The sequence below is a fragment of the Chlorocebus sabaeus genome, chromosome 2, assembly GCF_047675955.1.
Source record: "Chlorocebus sabaeus isolate Y175 chromosome 2, mChlSab1.0.hap1, whole genome shotgun sequence".
Classification (NCBI taxonomy): Eukaryota; Metazoa; Chordata; class Mammalia; order Primates; family Cercopithecidae; genus Chlorocebus; species Chlorocebus sabaeus.
The window spans coordinates 62,079,255-62,098,869 of NC_132905.1; the positions used below are offsets into that span (position 1 = coordinate 62,079,255).

Consider the following 19,615-nt stretch of genomic DNA (forward strand, 5'->3'; position numbering starts at 1 on the left):
CCCGAGCATAGGGGCTCAAGGACCCCATTACAGAATTTTTGGGAATTTAAAACCCTCTAGAGGATTCCTTTGGTTACTTGGGGTACACCCTGTGTAAATGAAGAGGATGAAGTAAAGTTACAAAGTCATTTACTTAGTGTATGCCTCATGGAGAGGATATTTCCTGTCATAGCTGAAGTGTGAAATCGGCCTTATGTTGCCTGCCTCCAGACCCTATTTTCCTGCCTCAAGAGGAAGACCTGTTGGAAGGGATTGTGATAAAATGTATCAAAAGCCTGAAAAGTGTACATACTCTTTGAACCAAGAGTTCTCCTACTCCTAGGATTTAGCTCTACGGAATAACTGAGGTAAATGAAGATTTAGGCAAGGATCTTCATCACGTCGTTTATGGTAGTGAGAAAAAGTCTAGGTGATTAAAAATAGTGAATGATTGACTAAAGAATATCTCACACACACACCCATATAGCAGATTGCTCTTCAGGAATTTAAATGACACTCTAAGAATAAATTTAATAACCTAGGCAGGTAGTGGCATATGCAGTAGAAACCCACTTTTAAAAGGTGTTGGTATATATATGCATGTGAATTTTTATGTGTGTACACAGGAAGAAAGCCTAGAATAAACCTAGAATAAATAAATAAATCTGGGTGAAGAATTACAAATGCTAGCTATTTTATTGTTTTTGGTTTTTATCTATTAAATAATTTTTCCAAAATGAATGTGCATTGGCTACATGATTTTTAAAAACTAAAAAAAAACCTTATTTTAAAAATACTGGAGGAAAATACAATAATAAATTATTACAGGTGGTTTTGGAAGGGATAAGGTTTTTTTTTGTTTTTGTTTTTTTTTTTTTGAGACAGAGTCTCACTCTGTCGTCCAGGCTGGAGTGCAGCGGCACACGGTCTCTGCTCACTGCAAGCTCTGCCTCCCGGGTTCACGCCAGGTCTCTGCTCACTGCACGCTCCGCCTCCTGGGTTCACGCCATTCTCCTGCCTCAGCCTCCCGAGTAGCTGGGACTACAGCCGCCTGTCACCACACCCAGTTAATTTTTTGTATTATTTTTAGTAGAGACGGGGTTTCACTGTGTTAGCCAGGATGGTCTCGATCTCCTGACCTCGTGATTCGTCTGCCTCGGCCTCCCAAAGTGCTGGGATTACAGACGTGAGCCACTGCGCCTGGCCAGAAGGGATAAGATTTTGAATTCTTCTATACCTGCCTCTTTTACTATAAAGCTGAAGTAATTTTATAATGGAAAAATAAACTTTTAGAAGAGAAATAGGAGATTTGGGGATCAAGTCGATAGATTAGCACATGCTAAAATTTATCTTTTTACTTGAAAAACACAAAAATGATAGAAAAAAATTTAAATATATACATAAAAAGAAACATACACCCATTCTGAAAATCTTTGTCCACCAGAAACCAAAAATAAATATCCCACTATTGGAAGTAGGAATTGAACCTCAAGACCTGCGGGAGCTGGGTCTAGGAACAGGCTTGGGGCCTGTGGTAGCCAGCCTTCAGGAGGGTCCCAGAGGACCCTTACCTCCTGGTATTCATGCCGTCGTGCAGTCTCCTCCCACAGTGAACCAGGGCTGACCTGTTACTAGTAGGGTATGATGCAAGTGACAGTGTGTGACTTTCAGACTGGGTTATAAAAGGCGCTGCAGCTTCCATGTTGGTCTTTTGGATCACTGGATCTGGGGGAAACCAACGACCATGTTGTGAGGACACTTAAGCAGTTCTTTGGAGGCTCACATGGAGAGGAAAGAACTGGGGGACAAGCTACCCTGCAAGTCAACCCTAACAACTTGGTTGATAACACAAAGACCACAAAGGAAAAGGTACATGAAGCAGGGCCCTTTGAACCTTGGGAGCACAGTTTGGCACCATGTACCAAAGGCATTTTTAATTAATAAACCAATATTGATAACATTATTATTAACTATAGTCTATATTAAGGTTCTCTTTTTTTGTATTGTACAGATCTGTGGGGTTCTGACAAATGCATAATGTGTATCCACCATTACACTGTCATACAAAATAGTTTTACTGCCCTGAAAAGCCTCTGTACTCTACCTATTTAACCCTCTGCGCTCACACCAAACCCCTGGCAACCACTGACTGACATTTTTACTTTCCCTATAGTTCTCCTTTTTGCAGAAATCATACACTGTGTAGACTTTTCAGACTGGCTTCTTTCACTTAGTAATATGCATTTGTTTCTTCCACATGTCTTTTCTTAGCTTGCTAGCTCATTTCTTTCTATTGCTGAATAATATTCCATTGAATGGATGTGCCAGACTTTGTTTATTCATTTACCTATTAAAGGACATCTTAGTTGGCTTCCAGTTTCTGCCAATTGTGAATAAAGCTACTATAAATATGCATGTGCAGGTTTTTGTGTGGACATAAGTTTACAACTCAATTGGGTAAATATCTAGGAGTGCCATTACTGGATGATATGCTGCAAATATGTTTAGTTTTATAAGGAACTGCTGAACTCTTCCAAAGTGGCTATACCGTTTTGCATTCTTATCAGCAATGAAAGGGCATTCTGTTGCCAGCATTTGGTATTGTCAGTTTTGTGGATTTTAGTCACTCTAAAAGATATGTAGTGAAATCTAATTTTAATTTGCCATCTCCTAATGACATATGATATGGATCTTAATTTCTATGCTTATTTGTCACCTGCATATTTTCTTTAGTGAGGTGTAATTTTCAGACCTTTTGCCCGTTTAAAAAATTAGGTTCTTTTCTTATTGTTGAGTTTTAAGTGTTTATAATTTTGAATACCAGTCCTTTATCAGTTAATGTGTCTTGCAAATAACTTCTAATCCTTGGCTTACCTTTTTATGCTCTTAACATTGTTTCACAGAGCAGAAGTTTTTAATTTTTGTGAAGTTCAGTATAAGAATTTTTTATTCCATGGGTTGTGCTTTTGATGTTGAATTTAAAAACTCATCACCAAACCCCAAACCACCCAGATTTGTTCCTATATTAGCTTCTGTAAGTTTTGTAGTTTTATGTTTCACATTGAAGTCTAAGATCTATTTTGATCTAACTTTTGTAAAAGGTGGAAGGACTCTGTCTGGATTTTCCCATTTGTTAAAAAGATTATCCTCTTGCCTCTTCCTGCACTGAATTGCCTTTGCTTGTTTGTCAAATATAATTTGACTATATTTATGTGGGTGTATTTATGGGCTCTCTATTCAGTGCTGTTGATCAGTTTGTCTGTTTTTTCACCAATACCACACAGTCTTGCCTATTTTAGATTTATAGTAAGTCATAAAGTCAGGTAGTGTTAATCCTCTGACTTTGTTCTTTTTCAGGATTGTGTTGGTCATTCTGGGTCATTTGACTTCCCACATTAACTTTAGAATCTGTCAATATTCACAAATTAACTTATTCAAGTTTTATTTGGATTGTATTGAATCTATACATAGAGTTGGGGAGAATTCTCATCTTAAAATTATTGAGTTTTGCTATTCATGTACAGGCAATATCTCTCCATTTATTTATATCTTCTTTGATTTTTGTCATCAGAGTTTTCTATGTTTCCTCATATTGATTCTGTACATATTTTGTTGGATTTATGCCTAGGTATTTCATTATTTTCGGTGGTAATATAAATGGCATTGTGTTTCTAATTTCAACTTCCAACTGTTCATTGATGGCACAAAGGAAAGCACTAAACTTTTAAATATTAACTTTATATTCTGTGAACTTCCTATAATCATTTATTAGTTCCAGGGGTCTTTTATTGTTGAATCTTTAGGGTTTTCTATGTACACAGTCATGCCATCTGTGCACAGAAATAAAGACAGCTTTATTTCTTCTTTCCCAATTGGCATGCCTTTTATTCTCTTTTCTTGTCTTATTGCGCTAGCAAGAAATTCTAGTGCAATATTAAATAGGAGTGGTGAAAGGGGACATCTTTGCCTTGTACCCAATATTAGGGGGGAAAACATCCAGTTTCTCATTGTTAAGTATGATGTTAGTTGTAGAATGATTGTAACTCCCATTTGTTAATTTGAGAATGTTTCCTATTATTCCTAGGTTGCTGCGAGTTTTTATTATGAAAGGGTGTTGGATTTTGGCAATGCCTTTTCTGCATCCATTGATATGATCACATGATTTTCTTCTTGAACTTACTGATTTGATGAATTACATTAATTGATTTTTGAATGTTGAACCAGTTGTTCATGCCTGGAATAAATCCTGCTTGGTCAAATCATGGTGTATAATGATTTGTATACATTGTTGGAGTTGATTTGTTAATTTAAAAAAAAATTGGGGCTACATAGTAGGTATATATATTTATGGGGTACATGTGGTATTTTGATTCAGGCATTCAATGTGTAATAATCACATCAGGGTAAGTGGGGTATCCATCACCTCAAGCATTTATCCTTTGTGTTATAAATAATCCAAATATACTCTTTTAGTTATTTTTAAATGTGCAATAAATTTTGTTGACTGTAGTCACCCTGTTATGCTATCAAATACTAGATCTTATTCATTCTGTCTAACTATATTTTTGTACCCATTTACCATCTCCACTTTCCTCCCCACTCCCCCAGCTACCCTTCCCAGCCTCTGGTAACCACCATTCTACTCTTTATCTCCATGAGTTCAATTTAAAAAAATTTTTAGCTTCTCCAAATAAGTGAGAACATGCGAAGTTTGCCTTTCTGTGCCTGGTGTATTTCACTTAACATAACGACCTTCAGTTTCATCCGTGTTGTTGCAAATGACAGGATCTCATTGTTTTTTATGGCTGAATAGTACCCCATTGTGTATATGTACCACATTTTCTTTATTCATTCATCTATTGATGGACACTTACATTGCTTCCAAATGTTGGCTATTGTGAATAGTGTGACAGTAAACATGGGAGTGCAAATATCTCTTTGATATACTGATTTCCTTTCTTCTGGGTATATACCTAGCAGTGGGATTGATGGATCATATGGTATCTCTATTTTCAGTTTTTTGAGGAACTTCTAAACTGTTCTTCATAGTGTTTGTACCAATTTACATTCCCACCAACAGTGTATGAGGATTACCTTTCCTTTACTTCCTCACCAGCATTTGTTATTGCCTGTGTTTTGGATAAAAGCCATTTTAACTGGGGTAAGATGATATCTCACTGTAGTTTTGATTTGCATTTCTCTGATGATAATGATGTTAAGCAACTTTTCCTATGCCTGTTTGCCATTTGTATGTCTTCTTTTGAGAAATGTCTATTCAAATGTTGTGCCCATTTTAAACTCAGATTATTAGATTTTTTTTCCCTATTGAGTTGTTTGAGTTCCTTATATATTCTGGTTATTAATCTCCTATCAGATGGATAGCCTGCAAATGTTTTCTCCCATTCTGTGGGTTTTCTCTTCACTTTGTTGATTGTTTCCTTTGCTGTGAAGAAGCTTTTTAACTTCATGTGATCCCATTTGTCCACTTTTGCTTTGGCTGCCTGTGCTTATGAGGTATTATTTTGCCGAGTCCAATGTCCGGGAGAGTTTCTCCAATGTTTTCTTTTAGTGGTTTCATAGTTTGTGGTATTAGATTTCAATCTTTAATTCATTTTAAAATGATTTTTGTATATATTGCAGGAGATAGTCTAGTTTCATTCTTCTGCATATGGATATCCACTTTCCCCAGCGCCATTTATTGAAGAGACTGTCCTTTTTCCCAATTTATGTTCTTGGCATCTTTGTTTAAATAAATCGGATGGATTTGTTTCTGGGTTCTCTGTTCTGTTCCATTAGTCTGTCTGTTTTTATGCCATTAACATACTGTTTTGGTTATTACAGCTCTGTAGTATAATTTGAAGTCAGGTAATGTGATTCCTCAAGTTTTGTTCCTTTTGCTCACAATAGCTTTGGCTATTCTGGGTCTTTTGTGGTTCTATATGAATTGTAGACTTTTTTTCTATTTCTGTTAAGAATGTCACTGGTATTTTGATAGGAATTGCATTGACTCTGTAGATTGCTTTGGATAGTATGGACATTTTAATAATACTGATTCTTCCAACCCATGAACATGGAATATCTCTATTTTTTGTGTTTTCCTCAATTTATTTTACCAGTGTTTTATAGTTTTCATTGTAGAGACCTTTCACTATTTTGGTTTATTGTTAAGTATTTTATTTTACTTGTGACTATTCCAAATGGAATTACTTTCTTGATTTCTTTTTCAGATTCTTCATTGTTGGCATATAGAAATGCTACAGATTTTTGTATGTTGATTTTGTATTCTGCAACTTTACTGAATTTATCAGTTCTAACAGTCTTTTGGTGGAGCCTTTAGGTTTTCCCAAATAGAAGATCAGATTGTCTAAAAACAAGGGTAATTTGATTTCTTCTTTCCCAATTTGGGTGCCCTTTATTTCTTTCTCTTGTCTGATTGCTCTAGCTAGGACTTCCAGTACTATGTTGAATAATAGTGTACTGGGCATCCTTGGCTTATTCCAGATCTTAAAGGAAAGGATTTTAGTTTTTCTCCATTCAGTATAATACTAGCGATGGGTCTGTCATATATGGGTCTTATTATATTGCGGTACATTCCTTCTCTACTCAGTTTTTTGAGGGTTTTTTTTTTTTTTTTTAAATCATGGAGGGATGTTGAATTTTATCAAATGCTTTTTCAGCATCAATTAAAATGATCATGTAGTTTTTGTCCTTCATTCTTGTTGATAAGATGTATCACATTGATTGCATGGCATATGTTGACCCATCCTTGTATTCCTGGGATGAATCTCACTTGGTCATAATGAATTATTATTATTATTATTTGAGACAGAGTTTTGCTTTTGTTGCCCAGGCTGGAGTGCATGGCGCAATCTGCAACAGCTCACTGCGACCTCCACCTCCCAGGTTCAAGCAATTCTCTTGCCTCAGCTTCCCCAGTAGGTGGGATTACAGGCCCCCGCCACCACGCCTAGCTAATTTTTGTATTTTTAGTAGATGAGGTTTCACCACATTGGCCAGACTGGTCTCAAACTCCTGACCTCAGGTTATCTACCTGCCTCAGCCTCCCAAAGTGTTGGGATTACAGGCATGAGTCACCATGCCTGGCCATGAATGATTTTTTAAATGTGTCTGTGAATTTGGTTTGCTAGTATTTTGTTGAGGATTTTTGCAAAAATGATCATCAGGGATCCTGGCCTGTAGTTTTCTTTTTTTGATGTGTCTTTCTCTGGTTTTGGTATCAGAGTAATACTGGCCTTGTAGTGTGAGTTTGGAAGTATTCCCTTCTCCTCTAGTTTTCAGAATAGTTTAAGTAGGATTGGTATTAGTTCTTCTTTAAATGCTTGATAAAATTCAGCAGTGAAGCAATTGGGTCCTGGGCTTTTCTTTGCTGTGAGACTTTTTATTATGGCTTTGATCTCATTACTTGTTATTAATTAGTCTGTTCAGGTTTTGGATTTCTTCGTGGTTCAATCTTGGTAGGTTGATTTGTCTGTTTCTTCTAGATTTTCCAATTTATTGGCATATAGTTGCTCATTGTAGTGTCTAATAATCCTTTGAATTTCTGCAGTATCAGTTTTAATGTCTCCTTTTAATCTCAGATTTTATTAGAGTCTCCTCTTTTTTTTTTTCTTAGTTGGGCTAAAGGTTTATCAATATTGTTTGTCTTTTCAAGAAAACAAATTTTTGTTTCATTGATCTGTATTTTTTAGTTTCAATTTTATTTACTTTTGCTCTGATTTTATTTCTTCTACTGATTTTGGGTTTGGTTTGCTTTTGCTTTTCTAGTTTTTTGAGATGCATCATTAGATTATTTCAAGTTTTTCTACTTTTTTGATATAGGTGCTTATTGATGTAAATTTTCCTCTTAGTGCTGCTTTTGTTGTATCCATAGGGTTTGGTATGTTGTGTTTCCATATTCATTTATTTCAACACATTTTTTTCTTTTATCTTATTTTTTTCTACTTGTAAATTTTTTATACAATAACAAAATGTTTTTCACTTTCCGTCTTAAATTTCTTTATTGACCCACTAGTCATTTAGGAGCATATTGTTTAATTTCCATGTGCTTGTACAGTTTCCAAAATTCCTCTTGTTATTGGATTTCTAGTTTTATTCCATTGTGGTCAGAGAAGATACTTGATAGTATTTCAGTTTTTTGGAATTTTTAAATACTTGTTTTGGGGCCTAACATATTGTCTATCCTTGGAATGATCCATTTGCAGAGAAGAATGTGTATTTTGTAGTCATTGGATAAAATGTTCTATACATATCTATTAGGTCCATTTGGTCTATAGATGGAATCTATAGTTCAGATTAAGTCGTTTCTTTGTTGATTTTCGGTCTGCATGATCTGTTCAATGCTGCATGTGGGATGCTGAAGTCTCCAGTTATTGTACTGGAGTCTGTCTCTCTAGCTCTAATAATATATGCTTTATATATGCACCCAGTGTTGGGTGCATATAGGTTTACAATCGTTATATTCTCTTGATGAATTGACCCCTTTATTATTTCATGATCTTCTTTGTCTCTTTTTATGGTTTTTGTCTTGAAATATACTGCTCTCTTTTGGTTTCCATTTGCAAGGAATGTCTTTTTGCATCCCTTTATTTTCAGTTTACGTGTGTCTTTAAAGATGAAGTGTATTTCTTGTAGGCAAGATATTATTGGGTCTTATTTTTTTAAAATCCATTCAGCTACCCTTCCTTCCTTCCTTCCTTCCTTCCTTCCTTCCTTCCTTCCTTCCTTCCTCCCTTCCTCCCTTCCTCCCTTCCTCCCTTCCTCCCTTCCCTTCCTTCCCTTCCTTCCCTTCCTTCCCTTCCTTCCCTTCCTTCCCTTCCTTCCTCCCTCCCTCCCCACTTCTTTCTTTCCTTTCCTTTCCTTCCTTTCTTTCCTTTCTTTCTTTCTTGCCTTGTTCTGTCACCCAGGCTGGAGTGCAGTAACACAGTCTTGGCTCACTGCAACCTCCAGTGCCCAGGTTCAAGTGATCTTCTTGCCTCAGCCTCCCAAGTAGCTGGGACTACAGACACGCCATGATGCCTGGCTAGTTTTGGGTTTTTAGTAGAGAGACAGGGTTTCGCCATGTTGGCAAGGCTGGTCTCAAACTCCTGACCTCAGGTGATCCACCTACCTTGGCCTCCCAAAGTGCTGGGATTACAGGTATGAGTCACTGTGCCTGGCCCACTTTATGTCTTTTGACTGGAGAGTTTAGTCCATTTATCTTCAATGTTATTATTGATAAGGACTTACTCTTGCCATTTTGTTATTTGTTTTCTGGTTGTTTTGTAGTCTTCTTTTCCTTCTTTCCTTCCTTTCCATCTTCCTTTTAATGAAGGTGATTTTCTCGGGTAGTATGTTTTAATTTCTTGCTATTACTTTTGTATATCCATTGTATGTTTTTTTATTTGAGGCCACCATAAGGCTTGCAAATAATATCTTGTAACCCATTATTTTAAACTGATGACAACTTAACACTGATTGCATAAACCAACTAACAAACAAGCAAAGAGATTAATAAAAACTATACACTTTAACTTCATCCCCCTGCTTTTGACTTTTTGTTGTTTCTATTTATATCTTATTACACTGTTTATGTCTTGAAAAGTTGTAGTTGTTATTTTTGATAGGGTCATCATTTAGTCTTTCTACTCAAGATATCAGTAGTTTACACACCACAATTACCGTGTTATAATATTCTGTGTTTTTCTGTGTACTTATGATTATCTGTGAATTTTATACCTTCAGATGATTTTTTTTTTTTTTTTTTTTTTTTTTGAGACAGGGCTTCACTGTCACCCTCACTGGAGTGCAATGGAGTGTGGCTCACTGTAGCCTCAACCTCCCAGGCTCAAGCAATCCTCTCATCCCAGACTTTCAAATGGTTGGGACTTTAGGCACATACCACCATGCCCAGCTAATTTTTTTACTTTTCGTAGAGATGGGGTTTCATTATGTTACCCAGGCTGGTCTTGAACTGGACACAAGCAGTCCCCCAACCTTGGCTTCCCAAAGGGCTGGGATTAAAGGTGTGAGCCCCCAGATGATTTCTTATTGCTCAGTAACATCCTTTTTGTTTTTTTAATTGAAGAGATTCCTTTAGCATTTCTTGTAGGAAAGATCTGGTGTTGATGAAATCCCTCAGCTTTTGTTTGTCTGGGAAAGTCATTATTTTTCCTTCATGTTTGAAGGATATTTTCACTGGATAAATTCCAGTATAAAACGTTTGTCTTCCTTTAGCACTTTAAGTATGTCATGCTAGTCTCTCTCCTGGCCTGTAAGGTTTCCACTGAGAAGTCTGTTGCCAGATGTATTGGAGCTCCTTTGTATGTTATTTGTTTCTTTGGCTGCTTTTAGGATCCTTTTTTATCTTTGACTTTTGGGAGTCTGATTATTAAATGTCTTGAGGTAGTCTTATTTGGGTTAAATCTGCTTGGTGTTCTATATAACCTTCTTGTATTTGAATACTGGTATCTTATATCTCTAGGTTTGAGAAGTTCTCTGTTATTATCCTTTTGAATACATTTTCTACACGTCTCTCTCTCTACTGCCTCTTTATGGCCAATAACTCTTAGATTTGCCCTTTGGAAGCTATTTTCTAGATCTTGTAAGCATGCTTCATTCTTTCTTATTATTTTTTCTTTTGTCTCCTGGCTGTGTATTTTAAAATACACTGTCTTCAAGCTCACTAATTCTTTCTTCTGCTTGACAAATTCTGCTGTTAAGAGACTCTGATGCATTCTTCAGTATGTCAGCTGCATTTTTCAGCTCCAGAGTTTCTGCTTGGTTCTGTTTAACTATTTCAACCTCTTTGTTAAATTTATCTGATAGGATTCTGAATTTCTTCTGTTATAAACATGATTTTGTTGAGCTTCTTCAAAATGGCTATTTTGAATTATCTGTCCAAATATTCATAAATCTCTGTCTGAGATTGGCGCCAGGTGGGTCCATAGATGTCATCCAGAAGGCACGGCCTATAGTTGGGAATCTTAGGAGTCTACCTGATGCTCTATTCTACTGAGGCTGCGCTGGCATCCAAGCCACAAGACAAAGTCCTTTCCACTATTCCCTCCCCTTTCCTCAAGCAGAGGAGTCTCCCCATGGCCACCACTGTCCTAGGCCCATGGTGAGTACTACCTGGCTACCACCAGTGTTCATTCAAGACCCAAGGGCTCTTCAGTCAGATTATGGTGAATGCTTGTAGTCCTGATTCTCTCCTTTCAGGGCAGTGGGCTTCCCTCTGGCCCAGTACGGGTCCAGAAATGCCATCCAGGAGCCAAGACCTAGAATTGGGGCCCCAGAGTCCCACTTGGTACTCTACCCAACCGTGGCCAAGCTGGTACCCAAGCTGCAAGACAAAGTCCCCTTTACTCTTCCCTCTCCTTTCCTTAGGCAGAAGGGGTCTCTCCCTGTGGCCACCATAGCTGGGAATATACTGGGTCACACATGAAGCCAGTGTGGCTCTGAGTCTCACCCAAGGCCTGCGGCCAGTACTACTTGGCTAACACTGCTGATTATTCAGGGCCAAAGGGCCCTTTAGTCAGCAGGTGATGAATTTTGCCAGAACTGGGTCCTTCTGTTCTGGCAGCGGGTTCCCTTCTGGTAAGTTTAGAAATGTCATCCAGAAGCTAGAGCCTGGAATGAGTGCCTCAGACCTCTGCTTGGTGTCCTAGTCTACTGTGGCTGAGCTGGTATCCAGTTTGCCCAAAGAAAAGTCCTCTTTACTCTTCTCCTCTCCTCAAGCAGAGGGAAAGAATCTTTCCTGGAGCTGTAAGCTGTGCTGCCTGGAGTTGGGGGAGAGATGACACAAGCACTCCCTTGATCACCCCAGCTGGTGTCTCACTAGGTCACATGCCTCCCAAGTACACTGGCTCCGAACACAGCAGAGCACTAGGACTTGCCCAGGAATTGCAGTCCTTCTGGCCCAGACTGCCTTCCAAATTTATTTAGGATCCCAGAGCACTTTAGCCCACTTTGGTGGGGTTTGCCAGAACTCAGGTTCTGACTGCTGGGATGGATGATTTGCCCCTGGCTAGGGCATGGGCACTGGCTAAGTTCTGCCCCGTTGCTTTCCACTGTGAGAGGGCAGCACTGAGTTCCAATGCAATGTCCCACAGTCACTGTGCTCTCTCCCAAAAGTGCACATATTCTCTCTCCATACCACACTCAGTGCATCTTTAATGTGATTTTAATACCAAGTACTGTAATCACTCATCTGATTTTTGGCTCCTATGAAGGTGCTTTTTTGTGTGGATCATTGTGCAATTTGGTGTTTTTGCAGGGTAGACAATTGCTGGAGGCTTCTTTTCAGCCATCTTGCTCTACCTCCTCTTGATTTGCTAATATTTCATTGAGGAGTTGTACATCTATGTTCATGAGAGATTGGTTTTTAATTTTCCTTTCTTATAATATCTTAATCTGGTTTCAGTATTAGGGTAGTGCTGGCCTCATAGGATGACTTAAGAAGTATTCCCTCTGCTTCTGTTTTCTGGAAGAAATTGTAGAGAATTGATACTATTTATTCCTTAAACGTTTGGTAGGATTCACCAGTGAAACCATCTGGGCCTTGTACTTTTTTTTTTTGGAAGGTTACTCATTATTAATTCAGTATAAAACCAGCCTTGCATTCTAAGAATGAGTGAGAGGCATGCAGTTTAATTCCATCACAACTGATCAGAAAACATACTTCATATAATTTCAATTCTTTTAAATTTGTTGGTTTGTTTTATGTCCCAGGATATGGTCTATCTTGGTAAATGTTCCATGTGCACTTGAAAAAAATGTGTATTCTGCTGCTGTTGGATGGAATGTTCTATAAATGTCACTTAAATATTGTTGGTTCATGTTGTTAATGTCTTTGAATCTTTGGTGATTTATTTATTTTATTATTATTTTTTTTTCTAATGGTTCTATCAGTTAGTGATAAGAAGGATGTTGAAATCCACACTGTAATTGTGGATTTATCTATTTCTTCTTTCAATTCTGTCAGTTTTCACATTATTTTACAACTTTGTTGTTTAGTGCATACTATTTTAGGGTTGTTATGTCCTCTTGGCTTGGGGTTTGCTCAGTTTCTTAAATCTGAAGATGTCTTCCACCAAATTTGGGGAGTTTTCAGCTATTATTTCTTTAAGTATATTTTCAGCACTGCACTCTTTCTCCTGTCCTTATGGAACTCCAGTAGATCTAAAGAGTATTTTGATCTTAGAGTATTTTCCCATAGCTCCATAAAGTCCTATTCATTTTTTAAAAACTGATTGGTTTTTTTTCTCTGTTCAGATTGTGTAACTTTTATTGGTCTATCTTCAAGTTCAATATTTCTTTCCTCTGTCATCTCCACTCTGCCATTGTGTCCATCCAGTGAATTTGTTTCGTTATTTTATATATATATATATATTTTAAGTTCTAAAACTTCCATCTGGGGCTGGGTGTGGTGGCTCATGCCTGTAGTCCTACCATTTTGGGAGGCTGAGGCAGGCGGATCACTTACGTCCATGAGTTTGATACCAGCCTGGGCAACATGGCAAAACTCCATCTCTATAAAAAAATACAAAAAATTAGCTGGGCATGAAGGCACTGCCTGTAGTCCCAGCTATTCAGGAGGCTGAGGTGGAAGGATCGCTTGATCCCAAGAGGTGGAGCTTGCAGGTGAGCCGAGATCATGCCATAACGCTCCAGCCTGGGTGACAGAGACAAACCCTGTCTCAAAAGAAATGTTAATAAATAAAAAATAAAATAGGCTAGGCACAGTGGCTCACACCTGTAATCCCAGCACTTTGGGAGGCTGAGGCAGGCAGATTGCTTGAGCACAGGAGTTTGAGAGCAGCCTGGGCAACGTAGTGAGGCCCTGTCTCTGTTTTTTAAATAAATGATTTAAAATAAAATAAATCTTCCATTTGGGGTTTCTTTTTCTTTTCTTTTCTTTTCTTTTCTTTTCTTTTTTTTTTTTTTTTTGTTGTTGTTGTTGTTTTTTGTTTTTTGAGACGGAGTTTCACTCTTTGTTGCCCAGGCTGGAGTGCAATGGCACAATCTTGACTCACCACAACCTCCGCCTCCCGGGTTCAAGCAATTCTCCTGCCTCAGCCTCCTGAGAAACTGGGATTACAGGTGCGCACCATCATGCCCAGCTAATTTTGTATTTTTAGTAGAGACGGGGTTCCACCATGTTGGTCAGGCTGGTCTCGAACTCCCGACCTCAGGTGATCCGCCTGCCTCGGGCTCCCAAAGTGCTGGGATTACAGGCATGAGCCACCAGACCCAGCTGGAGTTTCTTTATATCTTCTGTTTATTTATTGAAACTTTGCTTTTTGAGTGTTAATAGTTTCTCATTAAAAGTTTTTTTTTTTTTTTTTTAATGATAGCTGCTTTAAAAATCCTTGTCAGACAATCCCAACGTCAGTGCCGTCTTCATATTGGCATCTCTTGATTGTCTTTTCTCATTCTGGTTGATTTTTTCTGTTTTCTGACATGACAAGTAATATTCAGTATTATCAGTCCTTTGGGTATTATGAAACTCTGATTCGTTTTTATATTTCTACTTTAGCATGCATTCAACCATTTAAATTCAGAATGCACATCATGAGTCACTTTTGTAGTGAGTTTGAATGTCAATTTGGTTTCAAATTCAGCGTTATCTTGGTCTGCTCTGCCTGTGTGCTACCCAGAGACCAGTCTGAAACCCAAGTGGTATTCCACATCATAGCTCAGTTCTTAAAGCTTTTGCTGTGTTAATTCTGATGAGTTTCACACATAGGCCACTTGGGGATGTGCACAAATTGAAAGACCCTTTTTCTGCAGTTCCCTCCTCTCTGTAATTCTGCCCACACTCTCTAACTGTGAGGGGATAGGTGCTGCCTCTGTTACTGCAGGGCAGACGGTAGTCAACAGGACTCTACCCTAGAGTCTCCATAGCATCCCAAGGGAAGAAGGAGGAGTGAGGGGTGTCACCTCTTACCACATTAGTGCAGGATGGGGCTCGTTAATAGGTTGCAGTGAGCCGAGATCGCGCCATTGCACTCTAGCCTGGGAGACAGAGCAAGACTCCATTTCAAAAATAAAAATAAAAAAAGGGCCATCCTTCATTACTGTCCTCTTCTAAGTCCTTTGACTAGAGAAAGCATTTTCCTTAGGAGTTTTGTTGTCTGTGCTTGTTGGTCATCTTGGATTGTGCCTTCCTCTAGTGCCCAGGTTGAAATATGTGAACGCTATGGAAGCCTCTGAGAACTCCCTGCCAGGTCATCCCTTGAGACTCAAGTTGCCTAGCCAGTCTGCCTAGTTTACTCCACCTTCAGAGGTTTCTGATAGTTGCTTTATGTATTTTGTCTAGTTTTTGGTTATAATTCGCAGAAGGAATAGCGTGGAATCCACTTATTTTATCTTGTGTGAAAATGGAAGCCCCATGTATTTTTTAATCAACTTTTTGAGGTATAATTTACATGAAATAAAATGTATCCATTTAAAGTATACATTTCCATGAGTTTTGACAAATGTATATACCCATGTAACCCTAACCACAATCAAGATATAGAACATTTCCATTACCCCAAAAGGTTCCCTTTGTCTTCCTTCCTAGTCAGTTTCCTCCATCCTAAAGCCTCAGACCTGGCCTGATTTCTGCCAGTATAAACTGAACTTGCCTTTTCTAGAGTTCCATATGAAGAAAATCACATAGAATATAATGTTTGTAAAAGTCTGGGCTGGGCGCGGTGGCTCACTCCTGTAATCCTGGCACTTTTGGAGGCCAAGGCGGGTGGATCACGAGGTCAGGAGATCGAGACCATCCTGGCCAACATGGTGAAACTCCGTCTCTACTAAAAATACAAAAATTAGCTGGGCATGGTGGCACGTGCTTGTAATCCCAGCTACTCAGGAGACTGAGGCAGGAGAATCGCTTGAACCAGGGAGTCGGAGGTTACAATGAGCCGAGATCACACCACAGCACTCCATCCTGGTGACACAGTGAGACTCTGTCTCAAAAAAAAAAAAAAAGTCTGATTTCTTTTACTTAGTTTAATGTCTGTGAGATTCATCCACATTGTTGGCATATCAGTTCATTCCTTTTTATGTTTGTTTTTGCTTTCATTTGGATTGTCACTATCCTGTGCTCTTGCCTGACAGATCCCAAGAGCCTACTGACCACAGCAGCTCCTGTTACCACAGCTGCCATTTCTGCTCTCAGTGCTACTGCTCATTGATCCCAGGGAGGAAAATTCTGGTGCATCACTTAGCACTTATTTCAGGTATGGTTAGGACATTTCAGAATAAAAGGATGGTTTTTTCTGGATGTATCTGAATTGATCTGCTGTCATATACTGATGAATCACATGCTCAGACCAAAGTACATAAAAAAGTCATTCTCTTGCCAGATAATTTTAGGGGTTTGTAACCTTGGTCTTATATTACTCCATGGCCTATGAGTTAGTAACAGGACTAGTGAAATTCCTAGCAAAGGACTTATTCCCATAGTCCTGTTACTACAAGATTACCCATATCCTTTGATGATCCATCTACTGCAAACTCTTAGAATCTACTGGACAGTCTTCTTCGTTTTATGTAAGAATGACCACTGTATCATCATATGTCAGTGTCTTGCATAACTGTCACCATCCCTCCATGCTGAATACCTGGTGGCTTGTGATGAGTTGAGAACCTCACTAAACAGTCTTACCCACATCTTCAGGTTCTCTGAGGTCTTCCTTCTGTCCAGTCCATGCATTTGTACCCCTGGTGGTCGAAGTACAGTCATGCACTGCATACGATGTTCTCATCAGTGGTGGGCTGCATACACAACAATGGTCCCATAAAACCATAATGAAGCTCAAAAATTCCTGTTGCCAACTGGCAGCATAACGTCACAGAGTAACACATCACCTTTTCTATGTTTAGATCTGTTCAGATACACAAATACTTACCACTGTATTCCAATTGCCTGTAGTATTCAACAGTCACATGCTGTATAGGTTTGTAACCTACGAGCTACAGGTTGTACCGTATAGCCTAGGTGTGTGGTAGGTAGGCTATACGATATAGATTTGTGTTAGTATACTCTATGATGTTCACACAATGGTGAAGTCTCCTAATGACACATTTCTCAGAATGTCTCCCCATCACTTTGGCCAGCTGACTCACTTTGTGATGGCAATTGTCAGACCAATTGAAGGGTGATCTGACCTGTATATTCTCTTGCTTAATTGTATTTACAGATTGGATACATGATTTCTGTGACTGCTGTCTTCACAAACAACATTTGAATATATAAATGAAGGGCTAGGTGGTTTTTGTACAGGGAAACAAAGCCAGTTTTGTTTTCTACCAATGCAAGGTTGGATAAATTCTTTTCAGAAAGATGACTAAATATTTCCCATTCAGCAAAGTCCTAAGATAAAGAGATGCCAGGTATTTTTCGTTGTGTTGGTTTCTGTATTGCTATCTGTTCAGACACAAGCTTCCTTAAAAATGTGCTTAGTTGTAATTTCTTCATAGATTTCAACCAAAACAACATATTGCAAGATTGAATGCAGAAGATGTGAGAACTCATTTGTGTTCTATTAAGCCAAGCGTAAATGTTTAAAAATGTAAAATAATACCACTCTTCCAATATTTTTTGGGAGAAAATATATTTGTGGAAAATATACCCATCAAAGAAATATCAGAAACCTTCCAAACTGAAGGACATGTGTATCCAGATTAAAATGACCTGCCGAATGCTTAACATAGTAAACAAAAAACAGGAGGAAAAGGAGGGGAGAAAAGGAAAAAAGAAGACTCACACAACGCTGTATTATGACATTTCATCATACCATAGATAAATTAGATCCTGAAAGATTTCGGAAAGGAATATGAGATCACACATAAAGGAACAGGAATCAAAATGACATTACCCTTCTCAACAACACTGGAAGCTCCACAAGAGTGCAGCAATGCTTTCATCCTCAGAGAAAATAATTATCAACACAAAATAATATTCCCAGCTAAACTATCAATTGTTGGAGTAAAAGAAAGGCATTTTTAGCCATTGTGTGGGAGTGTTATAATAATGGTCCTAGTGGGCCGGGCGCGGTGGCTCAAGCCTGTAATCCCAGCACTTTGGGAGGCCAAGACGGGTGGATCACAAGGTCAGGAGATCGAGACCATCCTGGCTAACCTGGTGAAACCTCGTCTCTACTAAAAAATACAAAAAACTAGCCGGGCGAGGTGGCGGCGCCTGTAGTCCCAGCTACTCAGGAGGCTGAGGCAGGAGAATAGCATAAACCCGGGAGGCGGAGGTTGCAGTGAGCTGAGATCTGGCCACTGCACTCCAGTCTGGGCGACAGAGCGAGACTCCGTCTCAAAAAAAAAAAAAAAAAAAAAAAAAAAAAAAAAAGGTCCTAGTGAACCACACCTCCCTGTATCCACACCACTTTGCAATGAGAAATTTGCTGTTTCTCCTAGTGAGAGGGGGAGTCTATTTCTTTACCCTTGGGCCTGGGCTGGCCTGGTGACTTGTTTTGACCAGTACATGGAAGAAGTGACATTATGTGAGTTCTGCAGCCAAGGCTTTAAGAGGCCTTGAAGTTTCTCCTCTCACCTTCTTGGAACCTTGAGACCACCATGCTGTGAGAAGCCTGGGCATATCTACTGGAGGCCGAGGGGCCACATGACATGTCTAAAACTCATACGTCAAGATACAGTAATATAATGTGAAATTCCTAGAGCAGTGTAATGCTAGTCTCTATTTGGCTACCTTTTTCTTTAGAATTGTTTATATAGTTAGTGTATGAGATTTTTGTTATATTTTGCAAATATTTTCTCTCCATTATAGCTCATCTTTTAGCTTTGTTTATGGCATGTTTTTATGATAGAGAAGTTTCATTTTTTATTTTGAGGTGGTTATATCTATTAATAATTTCCTTTGTATCTTTGAGGTTTTGTTGCTTAAGAAGGACTTCTCAAAGATTTAACCTTATTTTTTACTTAAAAAGCAAAAAACAAAACAAAACAACAACAAAAAACAAAAACGAAAACAAAAACAAAATGATCACAGTGTAAGCCAGTATAAGCACCTGGTCAGTGCCGGATGGTGGTAGTTATTATCAAAGAGAGCTGAGTCTAAAGCTCTGAGGAGTGGTCTGGAGAAAGCCAGGCAGGGACTTGCTGCTTTTCTATTCTACCTCTTATAATCCAACCTGAAAGCTGCACCAATCAAGTGTGTCCTGAATCTGACAATTCACTATCTTCACTTCTGCCAATCTGCCAGGCCTCCATCCTTTCTTGCCTAAATGAACCCCAAAGGTGGCTTGTGTCCTGCATCCATGCGCCTCTCTTGCCCTTGTTTCAGTTATCTATTGCTGTGAAATAAACTTCAAAACCAAGTGATTCAATCTCACAATTCTGGTTTTCCTGGGCTGAGTGGGGTGGTTCCTCTATTTGTGTGATGTGGCTGGAACTGTGGGCATTTGTGGGCTTGAATGGGCAGAATGTTCACTGTGGTTCACTCACCTGGTGGCAGTTGGCTAGGTTCTCAGCTAGGACAATGGCCTCTCCATGTAGCTTGGGCTCAGAGCTAGTGTTCTGAGAAGGAGGTAGAAGCTGGCAGTGCTACTGAGGCCTGGGCTTGAAGTCCCAGAACATCCTTTCCCACTGCCTTGTAATGATCAAAGTAGTC

General features: G+C 38.8%; 1 long non-coding RNA gene across 2 annotated transcripts in view; it reads left to right on the top strand.

Moving 5' to 3' along the window:
* The window catches only part of LOC140709625 (uncharacterized), a 52,547-nt gene that overhangs the window by 19,128 nt on the left and 13,804 nt on the right, over positions 1-19,615 (top strand). Inside the window, exons 3-4 of one of the 2 annotated variants that reach the window (XR_012090234.1) lie at positions 16,090-16,211; positions 17,175-19,326. This is a non-coding gene — a long non-coding RNA (uncharacterized lncRNA). Of the gene's footprint in view, positions 1-16,089; positions 16,212-17,174; positions 19,327-19,615 lie in introns of those variants that run through there. The other variant, XR_012090242.1, reaches the window with a different exon arrangement.